The 12,120-nt window shown below is 36.3% G+C and overlaps 1 long non-coding RNA gene across 3 annotated transcripts in view; it reads right to left on the bottom strand.

The window, feature by feature from the left end:
* Nucleotides 1-12,120, bottom strand: part of LOC138738916 (uncharacterized) — a 215,182-nt gene that overhangs the window by 182,792 nt on the left and 20,270 nt on the right. The window contains exon 3 of one of the 3 annotated variants that reach the window (XR_011341892.1): nucleotides 4,726-4,786. The exons of the other annotated variants lie outside the window; for them this stretch is intronic. This is a non-coding gene — a long non-coding RNA (uncharacterized lncRNA). The remainder of the gene's footprint in view (nucleotides 1-4,725; nucleotides 4,787-12,120) is intronic. 3 annotated transcript variants of the gene reach the window in all.

Below are 12,120 nucleotides of genomic sequence, written 5' to 3'. Positions count from 1 at the left end.
CTAAAGAACAGAGGGACAAACCAAGGTATTGTTCATCCCTCCAAATATGCTGAGGGAGCCTTCAGGATGCCAGTAGTTTCTCAGCAGAACTATCAAGGAAATCCTTTTCTAAAATTAAATAAGAACAGAAGCTGACAGAACTTCATAGCAACTGGAAGATTCCGTGTGCATGGTTTTAGTCCACAAATATACATTCCAGTCATCACTGATGAATTTTGGGAAGCACTCAATGTGGACATAAAACTGTAGTTAAAAAGACAAGTCAAGATTTGAGGAATTAATCTTAAATTTAACATTTTATGTTCAATCTCTTTTGAAAGCTATGCAAGTGGGCTGGATAAATCCTATTTAGGGATATACAACAAAAAAGCATGAATCCTGGTATATATTGTAAATTGAAAAGAAACATTGACAACTGAAAATCAGGAAACATCTGAGGAATCTGTAAATCTGAAATAAATGTTGGAAATAATGTTTGATACAGTGGTGGGTTCAGAAAGGGTCTCGAGTTAATGTTTCAGGTTGAAAACTGTTCATTGGAATTAGAAAAGAGGGAATACAACTTAGTCCTAAGCTGAAGAGAAAGTATAGGAAGAATAGATAGGACAAAGGAAATCTCTTTGATCAGGTTATCCTGACCAGGTTGGCGACTTGAGACTCACCCTTGATTGCAAGCACTTGGCAGCTCTGTGAACTATAGTTTAATACACAAGAGTGTTGTAGAAACTCAGCAGGTCCGCAGCATGAATATGAGACTCAGGCCCGAAATGTTGGTTATATATCTTTGCCTCAGATAGATGCTGAGAGATCTGGTGAGTTTTTCCGGCACTTTTGTGTATTAACTGCAACCACAACATCCACAGACTGTCTTGTTTAGGTCCCTGAACAATAGAATCACATTGATAACCGTGGCCTTGTGGCGGTGTGAGCAGTGGAAGAAACACAACCACCACTTTGAGGGTTGTTAACAACTGTTTTTATTGAAATTTAGCACGCCCCTATAAGGGCAGCATGAGCTCAGTCACCTGATGCATTGTGATGTCATAATTACTGTCCAGGATGTGCACTGGAAGGGATACTGAAGTCAGAGAGAAACCTCTGACCACGCCATTTTCCCATGGCTGCCCCGCCATGTGGCGATACAAGTGGGGCTTGTTCGCCATGAGGATGTGCACCGCACGGCCTCACCTTTCATTCTATTCACCCATTTTTTGTAATCCAAAACAGTTTTATGGTCTTCTAGTTCAAGCAAAGAATTTTTATCGAAAGCATTCATTCATTTCTCTTTCTACAGATGGTGCCCAACTTGCTGAATGTGCCCAGCTTTGTTTTTATGTTATAACACATTAACATGACAATTCCAGAATAGTTCTATTGTTCCATATTAATCATTCCTTCAGAAATACCCCAATCACCATGCAACTTTCACAAAGCAAAACTGCTGAAAGAACCATTACCTTGACTGCATGTACTAAGCCATGCAACTTTCCTAATCTTTAAGTGCTACATGATCAGCAGTTTTCATGCTTGAAATGGGAAACCACAGAGTTAATTCTACTTAATTGTGATTTGTTCAGATGCACTTTAATGAAATTCAGGGGCATGCAGATAATAATATAAATTTCCATTAAATTCTTCAAAGTATGACTGTATTCCAGTACTACATGCACTACCTGGTAATAGCAGTCTCTTATACTCAACTTCCAATATTTGATTTGCTTGAAATCAAAAATCAAGATTCCTCTATTGTCATGTAATATTACACAATATTTCCTTTTGAAACTACACTTGGAATATTGTGTGCAATTATGGCCACTGAGCTATAGGAAGGATATTTTAAAGTTGGAAAGGGTACAAAAGAGGTTTATGAGGTTTTTAAACAAGAATTTTGAAGATACTAGAGTCGGGCGCAATCCACAAATGTGCTGGAGAAACTCAGCAGACTCAAGATATTGGTTACTCTTTACTTCTTTCTTTCTTTTTCAATCTTTTTAATTAAATATATTATAAGTAAACAATACAGGTGAATATAATGCACATTTGAAAGTCAAACAGAAACATCAATATATTCCAATATACAATACAGTGTATAGCATAATATATTGAACAATATTATCCCTTTATCCTCCATTTGGAACATTCAAAAAAGAAAAAAAATGTTATTAAAACCCCACCTAACCTAACAAAATTAAAAAACAACAACAACAAAAGGTTGGCCAGCCAAAACTGAGAGTTCACTACAACAGATCAATACAAACTAGTTATCTTGTCTTCGCAAATAAAAAAACAACTGAAATCCAAATCAATCTGGAAGGCAAAGTCAAAACACAGATTAACTCATGCAAAAATAGTTTATAAAAGGATGCCAAGTCTCTTCAAACTTAAAACAGGTATCAAAAGTGCAATTTTTAAATTTTTCTGAACGTAAACATGACATAATTTGAGAGAACCATTCTCCAAAGGAGAATTAGGATCTGCTACAACCCACCTCTGGAACTATAATTCCAAAAATAGCAGTCAATTGATTAGGTTGCAATCCTAAAAACCCAATAAAATTGACAGTCTTGAAAATATCTGTCCAATACTTGACCAATGCACTGCAAGACCAAAACATGTGTTAGTGTGGACACTTGTGATTTACCATCTATCACACATAGGACTAACATTAGGAAAAATATAAACCCATTTATATTTCGACATATTAACCTGATGTACTACTTTAAACTGAATCAATGCACGTTGGGCACATAATGAAGTAGTATTAACCATTCCAAGCATCTTTTCCTAAAATTCCTCTGGGAGAAATGACAGAAGTTCTAATTCCCAAAGTCTTCTAATTTTATCATTAGAAATCAAATGCAATTTTAATAAATTATTGTAAATATTACTTATTAGACCTTTATGGGAAGGATTCAAATGAAAAAAAGTATCAACTAAATCAGGCAGTAACATCTTATTCAAAAAACATCTAACTTTGAAATATCTAAAAAAAATGTGTCCCGCATCGGACTTGTCAGCCACAAACGAGCCTGCAGCTGACAAGCCAAGCCAAAGAAAGAAAAATTTAACCTAGCCTTGGAATCTTTAGTGATAGTACTTTGTGACTTCAGTGATATACAAGGTATATTATGGAGGAGATGTAATATGCAGATGATCTTTTAGTATATATTTCAGATCTTAGAAATCTATTCCTTCAATGCTGCCCTCACTTTCCCAATTCAGTATTTTTTCAGGAGAAAATGTCTCCGCAAGAGTGAACTATTTTCAATGACCAAGTATGACCATATACCCTTTACTTCTTATGAAGTTGTTGCCTGGATTGGGAAACTGATTTATCATGAGAGACTAGAACAATGAAGTCTGTTTTACTTTGAGGGTTTGATGTTGAAAGGGAATCTTATCAAGGTCTATAAAATCACAAGGGGAATAGAAACAATCTGTTTCCGAGAGTAGGCGAATCTAAAATGAGAGGGCATAACTATAAGGTGAGGGTATGGGATTTAGCAGGGATTAGAGGGGACTGTTCTTCACTTAGAGGAATAGTGGCCCCATAAACAGATGGCTGTTGATTCTTACTGGGACCTATTCCCTGCCTAGTTACCCGTTTGATGTTAATATACTCAGAATCTCTTAACATTCCCCTTTATCTTATCTGCCAAAATGATCAAGCATATTACACTTGGCATATATGCCTCCTCCTTTTTTCCTGACCAGATCCTCAATATCCCTCATCAGACAGGGTCTCCTAATCCTGCCAGCCATGTGTTGTTTAAGAACACCATTTTTCCACTGGAACACTTTTCAATATATTTGTTCAAGATATTACACTAATGATGCAGAAACATTTAGTTACCCAAGTTGTGCCAGATACTAATATGATAACAGCTAAATAGGGTTCTTTTTTCAAATAGAATGAATGAAGCACATTCTTTAAACATAGTTTATCAAAAATTATGTTATCTGTAAATGTTTATGGCAGCCTGTAATCATTTTGGCAGTAGAGTGATGGACTCCTAATTTTATAATTATTTTTCCTTTACAGCTAAAGAGACTATTCATGGATCAGACATTCCTCTCATCACCCACATTATTAGTTAAATGACTCATAATGTTAAATGCACTCAGCACCACAGCTAATTATTGCTCTTTCAAGGCACACATTGATTAAATGCCATATGAGCACTGTTGAAGCACGAAGGAATTGAACCTACCAGCAGACAAAACTGATTTGGAAATAAAACAATTGTAGGTCTCAGCTTCATTCAAATGAATTATTTTAGTTGAGTGTGGATCATTATAGTTGGTACAATTCTAAGTGTATGTATTACTTTAGGATTCCCACATTACACCAGGAAGCAGGTAGTGATTTCACAAGCATGAGAATCAATGAATGGAAAATCATGTAATGAAGTTTTACACTTTCTTGACATAAGCCCCTACTGTGCACCAGGAGAAGTACAGTAGAAAATCTTCCATTTCACAACATTTTTTTCCACACACACACTTTACAGCAGCCATGGGAAAGAAATAGCAGGCAATTAATAACAGATGTAGGGAAAATAGCATGGGAAAAAAAATACACACACCAACAATGAACTGGTACATATAATGATCAAGGCAAAATCACTACAATGCCCCACCACCCCTTGACAGTGCAGGCACGGCACTATGCTACAAGGGAGACTAATTAAATGCTCCCAACCTTTTTAACAGTGCACATCTTACCAAGTTTCTCCAGCGCCCTTTCACATTTCTAGGCCTGGAGTGAAGCAGATTAGTCCCAAGCCTGCAAAGAGAGAGAACAAACAACACATGGCATCTTTATAGTGCTGGAGATTCCAGCCCATGTCATTAGCAAGGACCAATTGCTTGGTGCCAGGAGGGTTAATCCAACTACAAAAGCCAATGGCCCAAGGTCAAATACAGACAGGCTAGAGAGTCCAATCCAGGTAATTTACATGGGGAAGGTGTGCACTAGTAGGTGGGGTGGAACCAAACTTTGATTGGCAGTGGGTGTGTCCTCTGACTAGGTAGGGGGTAGTGCTGTCACATGACAGCCACAACCCTTCCTCACACTACTATTAAACCATCATTATCAGTCCAAAATCAAAAAGAAATTCTGTAACGTCTCTAAGAAATAAAGATTTCTAGCAATAAAAGTTTTAAAATATTGAGGGAATACAATAAATAAAAAAATAACAATAAATGAAAAATTTTTTGCCTTTAGATTGGAGCGAATGGTGACATGGAAAATAGAAAAGGCCATTTAGCCCCTGAACTCATTCTGCCAAGCAGTGCAAATTATGTAAGTATAATAAGATGCTCCTACCCTTGTTGAGTCCCTGCAAGAGGAATTCTGAGATGTAAAGGATGAGGATGAATGGAAGTCTGATTTTTCATTTCTTTGCTTTTGTTGTAAAGGAAATTTAAATTGAAGCAAGAACCAGTGTGTGAGGTTGTAATTTGGACCTGTACAGCACAGGAATAAGCCCTATCCCAGGTATGTCCAATTTAAACTAGTAGTCTGTTGCTTGTACTTGATAGATATCCTTGAGCATGTGATGCTTTTTACCTGGGTAAAAGATTATGATTCTCCACCCTATCAATTCATCTCAAGATTGTATTTACCTCTATCAGGTCTCCCCTCAGCCTCCATCACCTCAGAGAAAACAACCCAAGTTTGTCCAATCTCTTCCCTCTAAACTAGACAACATCCTACAAAATTATCTTCTGTACCCTTTCCAAAGCCTGCACATCCTTTCTGCATTGGGACAACCAGAATTGAACACAGTATTCTAAGTACAGCCTAAACAAAGTTTTATGTAGTTGGAACATGACCTCCTTACCTTTATACAGAATGTCCCACCCAACAAAGCCAAGTCTCAAGATTCAGTGGAGTAGATTTAAGACAGAAATGAGGAAAAACTGTTTTTTTTTTAACCAGAGAGTAGTGAATCTGTGAAATTCTCTGCCCAGGGAAGCAGTTGAGGGTACTTCATTAAACATATTAAAGGTTAAATTTGATAGATTTTACATAAAAAAGGAATTTAGGGATATGGGGAAAAGGCAGGTAGGTGGAGTTGAGTCAATGATCAGATCAGCCATGATCTTAATGAATGGAAGAGCAGGATAAATGGGCAGGATGGCCGACTCCTGCTCTTATTTCCGTTTTCCTATTTCTAGCATATCATACGTCTTCTTTTCCACCCTATAGACTTGCATGCCCACATTAAATGCATGCTAGACCTGGATCACTAGATCCCTCTTGACATCAATACTTTTAAGAATCCAGCCATGAACTGTACACAGTCCCCTTGCATGTTGCTCACACTTTTCTGATTTCATCTATCATTTCTCTGCCCATATCAGAAACTGGTTTATATCCATTGTTAACTTTCAGCTCTGTTCACAACTCCACTAATCTTTGTATCATCTGCAAATTCATTTCCCCCCACTCACCTACCTTTTTCATTCAAATCATTATGTATATCACAAACAACAGGGATTCCATCAGTGATCCTTGGAGAACACCATGGGTCACAGGCTTCCAGCCTAAATATCAGACCTCTGTCACTATCCTCTGTCTTAAATGAGCTGGTTAACTTCATCCCTAAATAATCAATTCACAAGGGAATCCATGCATCAGCACTTCTGAATTAGCCAACCACAAGATCCTTGTCAAATTCCTATCAACTATCTTTGTCATCTCATCAAAGAAATTAATCAAATTGGTAAAAATGACCTGAGGTACAGAGCCGTATTGACTCATCCTAATCTGACAATGACTTTCCAAATTTGCATCAATCCTATCCCAAAGTAGCTTTTCCAAAAGATTGCCTACTAATGATGTGGATTTACTTGCCTTTCGTTTCCTGGATTATTATTTGGAGAAATGTAACATCTGAAGCTATATTTAACATCTTGATATTTTGTGTAAGATCATGGAAGCATCTCCTCAAAACACAGCCCACTATTCCCGAGAGCACACCATGCATGGAAGGCAAGACAATTATTTCTCCAACATCAAAGCTAGTTATTTGAGAGGGGAAGCAAATTTCAGATGCTGTAAATTTTAAATATAACAGAAAATACTAGAAGTGGTAGAAATACATAAGGGCAACAGTTTAAAATGATAGAAATAAGTTTAAAAGGGATTGAGGGCAATTATTATTTTACACAGTGAGTGATTGATATCTGGAGGTGGTGGAATCAAATACAGTTACTACATTTAAGTAACATTTAGACAGGCACATAGAATAAATGGGCAAAGCATGGAAGGATGCCGATCAAAGGTGAGATTAGTGGAGACAAGTAAAAGGATGAGATTTCACAAGGTAGGCTGAAGGCCCATTTCTGTGTGGTACAACTTGTGCTTTTACTTCTCATATTCTTTATATCCATTTTTGAAAAAAGTCAGCACTTGATTGTTTACCATCTAAATGTGATATTTGCTCATTCTTCCTTCAAATGCAAGGGTTTCTTCTGTTTAGTCTATTATCCTCTCACATCCTGAAGCATGGTTGATACCCTGGGTACTGCAAATTGAACCTGGGCTCCTGATAGAATTAATGGAAATTGGGAGAATCGGCTTGTAGACAGTTTATTGTTTTGTAGCTACCTTAGTCTCAATTGGACAAATGCCTTCTATATTATATAAGAAACAAGAAAAACATGAAAAAAGTTATACCCCATAATATACAGTGTTCTTATGAGTTCACTTGCATTCATATCTGCATATTACATATATTGAACAACTGAGGTCAATAACCAGATAAATGAGCATCTCAAACTTTTTAAATTCCAATTTTCTAACATTCATTTCAAGTTCCTTTGACAATTTCAAGTAATCAATCTGTGCACAAATGTCCTCTTGGCTTTATTAGCTAACACTCTCAAACACTATTTATCATTTTCCACTCTATTTCAGTCTTCAGCTTTGTTCTTTCCTCTCTCCCTGACCTCATATATTTATTCATCTTTTCTCTTCACATCTGCTGCCTGGCCTGCTGAGTATTACCAACATTATTTTTTTATATAGAATTGTGGTGAACTGCTGCATTCCTGATAACCTGGCTCTGCCTCGACCTGTGACCCCCCTCCCTCTTTTGATCTTGTATAATGATCCATCTCCAGATCACCCAAGTCATGGCACAGGATGAGGTTCTTGTCCATTATTCACAATAGCCTGTAGATCAGTGACTCAGCCTTCGCCTCTTGAGTTATTTATTGTGGGTCAAGAATGTTTTATATTCTTGTGTAATTTCAATAATCTTGCCACCAGGATTTCCCTTGAGTTTGCCTTCAAACAAGGATATATTTCAATTTCAAAACCTGGTGATCCATATTGATCTCTAAGTTCTCTGCTCTGTGTTTTGAAATATATTTTTGTTAGGTAAAAACAGTTACTTGTATATAGAACTTAACATTCACTGTACTTAAACTCAAATCACGATGGGCAAATATTAAAAAGTTAATCTTAGTATCCATAATTCACTTTAGAAGGTGAGCTTCAAATGTTTTAAGAATTTCAGTTATCTTGTTCAATCCAAATAAAGGTTGTGCTTTTTTTAATGGCTGCAGAGTAATGCTGATAGCGTTAATTAAAATCCATCTTTATTCCCTGGATTATGAAATGAACTAACAGGATTAGATACAAGGTAGGAAAGTCAAAGACAACAGGAAACTTGAGCCCAACATCAGTGATTGGGATAAAAATGCTGGAAACACTAAGAAGGTCAGGCAGCATCTGTGGAAGGAGGATGGAGAAAACATGGAAAGGAAATTAGGGGAGGAAACAGAAACCACTGAGACTGAGCAAGGCAAAAGGCATAGATGGACATCCTGTTGGAAAGGGAAGCACAAATTCTTCAAGACTGGGATTCCTGGAAGAGAAGTGGAATTGAATTGAATGGTCAATTGTAAATCAGCATCTGTGGCACCTGTTAAATGCAGTTTAGCATTTTGTGTTTTTATTTCAGATTTGATGTTGATCTGTAAGTGGGAATTATTAAGAAGGTAAAAGTAAGAGATTTAAAACAAAATCATAAGACAATCAAGCAGAATCAACATAATTTAATGAAATGGAAATAATTTTTCGTCCATTTGTTGCAGCAGTTTAGGGATTAGGAATCACAATGGACAAAGAGGAATTAGGAAGTGCAGTGTATTTGGATTCTAGGAAGGTATTTGGTGAGTTTCTGGCTGATAAATAACCATACACGTTACGAGCGTATGGAATAATAGGTGATATGTTGAAATGTAATGGTACGAAGAAAGGAAAATCAGCAAAAATTGACCATTTTTGGATTAACAATGAATAAGCAGAGGAATATCATTAGGATCAGTACTGGAACATCAATTATGTATGATCTACAGTAGCCAAAATTGGCTGATGATGCAAAAGTTCTTAGGTTAGTTAGTTGATTGGATAAAAAAGACCCTTCAAAGAGATATGGTTGGGTTAAATGAGTGTGAAAGATATAAGTAAACTGAATACAATGTGTGGAGATGAAAAGTTATCATTTTGGAAGGACTAAAGGAAAGCAAATGATTACTTAAGCAGGGTGAGATGAGTAAAATGTTGCAGTACAGGGGGATCCATGGACCCCAAAAATAGAATGTAGTTACAGCAAGCAATTAGAATTTACTGTCAGGGGCATGGTGCTTAAATTTTGGGAATTTTGATAAATCATTACAGATGCTTTACAGATTGCATCTGGTGTGCTGGGCAGCATTGATTTCCAGATGAAAGAAGAATGTACATATATTTGAGAAAGTGCTCAAAAGATTCACTTGATTAATTTCTGGACTGTTGGAGTTTTGCTAAGGAGAAAGGATGAGCATATTTAGCTTATGCTTATTGAGGTTAATATTCCATTATTGTCACATAATGCTACATGCATGAAATTATTTAATTTTGTCTACTGTAAGGAAGTCAAAGTCACCACTTTGTCCAGAGCCGCTCACAGAAATAAGGCTCCAGAGAGGAACAAACTTGCGACCACTGGTTTACAAGACAAGTGCTCTAATCACTGAACTATCAGAGCCTCGTTAAGTACAGACGAAAGCTAGTTGTCTTATTAAAAATGCAAGATTCTGAGGAAGATCCACAGGATGGATGTTGATATTTCTCCTGTGAGTATTTAGAATGATAGGGCATTATTTCAAAATTAGGATTTTAGATGAAGGCGAGGAGGTATTTTGATTGTTCGTGTATCACAAATCTTTAGATTTCTCTATAGCAGAGAGCCATGGAGACAGAGACAAGGCAGAGATTTACAGATATTTAAACTACAGGGGAGTCAAGGGGAATGGGGTGAGAGCTGGAAAAATGGTTTTGTGGCAAATAGTGGATCTCCCCGGTTTGATTCAATGTCAGAGCAAACTATAGGGCTGAGTAGTGTACTCCTGCCTTTGTTTCTTCTGCTGTTATGATCGATTTTCACTACAACCATCATTTGTTCAATTCTATAGCCTGAAAGAAATATGTACCAAATTCATTTATTCACTATTTCAATGCACCAGATTCTTGTTTCTGCCCATTGTCTTCGATTTTCTTTTTTGAGTCTGCAATCCAACATGAAACAAATACATACAGGTAAAATGAATTAACATTGGCAGATGAACTACAAGTAGAATGGAAATTTTATGTTGATCCATTTATTTGTGAATGTATGTGTGTCACATGGCTAACCTTAGCACAGAGGCATTGATTGCAGAATGAAAAATGGTCCTTTCTCTAACACTACAACCTATTATTTTAATGAATACAACTGTTAGACTGAACATTATAATTCTTAAAGGCATGACACATCCACACTCTTTGATCTGACTAATGGGCCAGTACTTCTTTTTGGGAAGTGTAACACCGACCTGTTTTGAATAATTAGGATAACTGAGGTGTCTGTAAACACCTTTTTAAACTTCTTTTGTTAGAAGTATAAATAAAAAGCTGCTTATGTTGTTTCTTATACTCAATCATTTTAATGGTAAAAATAAGTTTTTGAAAAAAATGGAAAAGATTCAATGCAATCAGTTCTCATGAATATTTTTACAATTCTAATGAGTAATTACTGCCAACCTAAAATCCTGCAAGGTTTTGCACATTACTGCTGTTATGAATATTTCATACCAGTAGCATTTTCATTGGGTACAACAGTGGTTCTCAACCTTTTTCTTTCCACTCACATACTACATTAAATAATCCCTATGCCATCGGTGCTCTGTGATTAGTAAGGGATTGCTTAAGGTGGTATGTTGGTAGGAAGGGGAGGTTCACTGCTCTAGACCCAATTGATTCTGAAATATTTGCTTGAGAAAAATTGTCATTGGCTCATTTCCTTTGGAGTTATGAAACCATGCACATAACGAGTCAATTAGGTAAAATTAAAACAGTGGTTTTCAGCCTTTTTCTTTCCATCCACATTACACCTTAGGCAATCCCTTACCAATCACAGAGGACCTATGGCATAGGCAATACTTATAAAGTGGAATTTGTGAGTGGAAAGAAAAAGGTAGAGGACTACTGGGGTACAATATCAATGCACCATTATATTTCCTTGAAAATGTAGTGAAACATACTGGTGCTTGGAAGGGTAAAAATTATTTATTTGTTATCATTGATGACATTTTAACATGGAATTTTGTCTAACTTTTGGGTCAGGGTGAAAGGCAAAACTATTGTTTTCATTAGGCTATTCAATGAATGGTACAGGCAAAGAAACTCAAAAGACAAATATGTAACATTAGCATGGTGAAGCAATTACATGAATGGATTGTAGGAATTGTGTTCCTGTTGTTGTGTATGTTTTGACTGCCTATATCCATAACAAATCCTGAAAATGACATTGGCACGTTAAAAGGTTTCATTCTAAGCACACTTGATATTTAGAATAACAGTACTTGATAGCAAAGCATTTTGCATATTCCAGTGAAGTGTTGTTTTGATGAATCCCTTTTAATTTAGCATGATATTGTCTGTAAAATAATAGCTTATAACAAGGACAATTATAGCTGAGAATATAAATATAGGCCTGAGACAGGTGAATACCCTATAATAGAATATAAAATTTGAAAATAAATTTAATCCAGAGACTGGGAGCTTCACAACAGAGAATTCTA

Source organism: Narcine bancroftii, chromosome 1 (genome assembly GCF_036971445.1).
Source record: "Narcine bancroftii isolate sNarBan1 chromosome 1, sNarBan1.hap1, whole genome shotgun sequence".
NCBI classification, from domain to species: domain Eukaryota; kingdom Metazoa; phylum Chordata; class Chondrichthyes; order Torpediniformes; family Narcinidae; genus Narcine; species Narcine bancroftii.
This window is presented reverse-complemented; position numbering and strand designations above follow the sequence as displayed.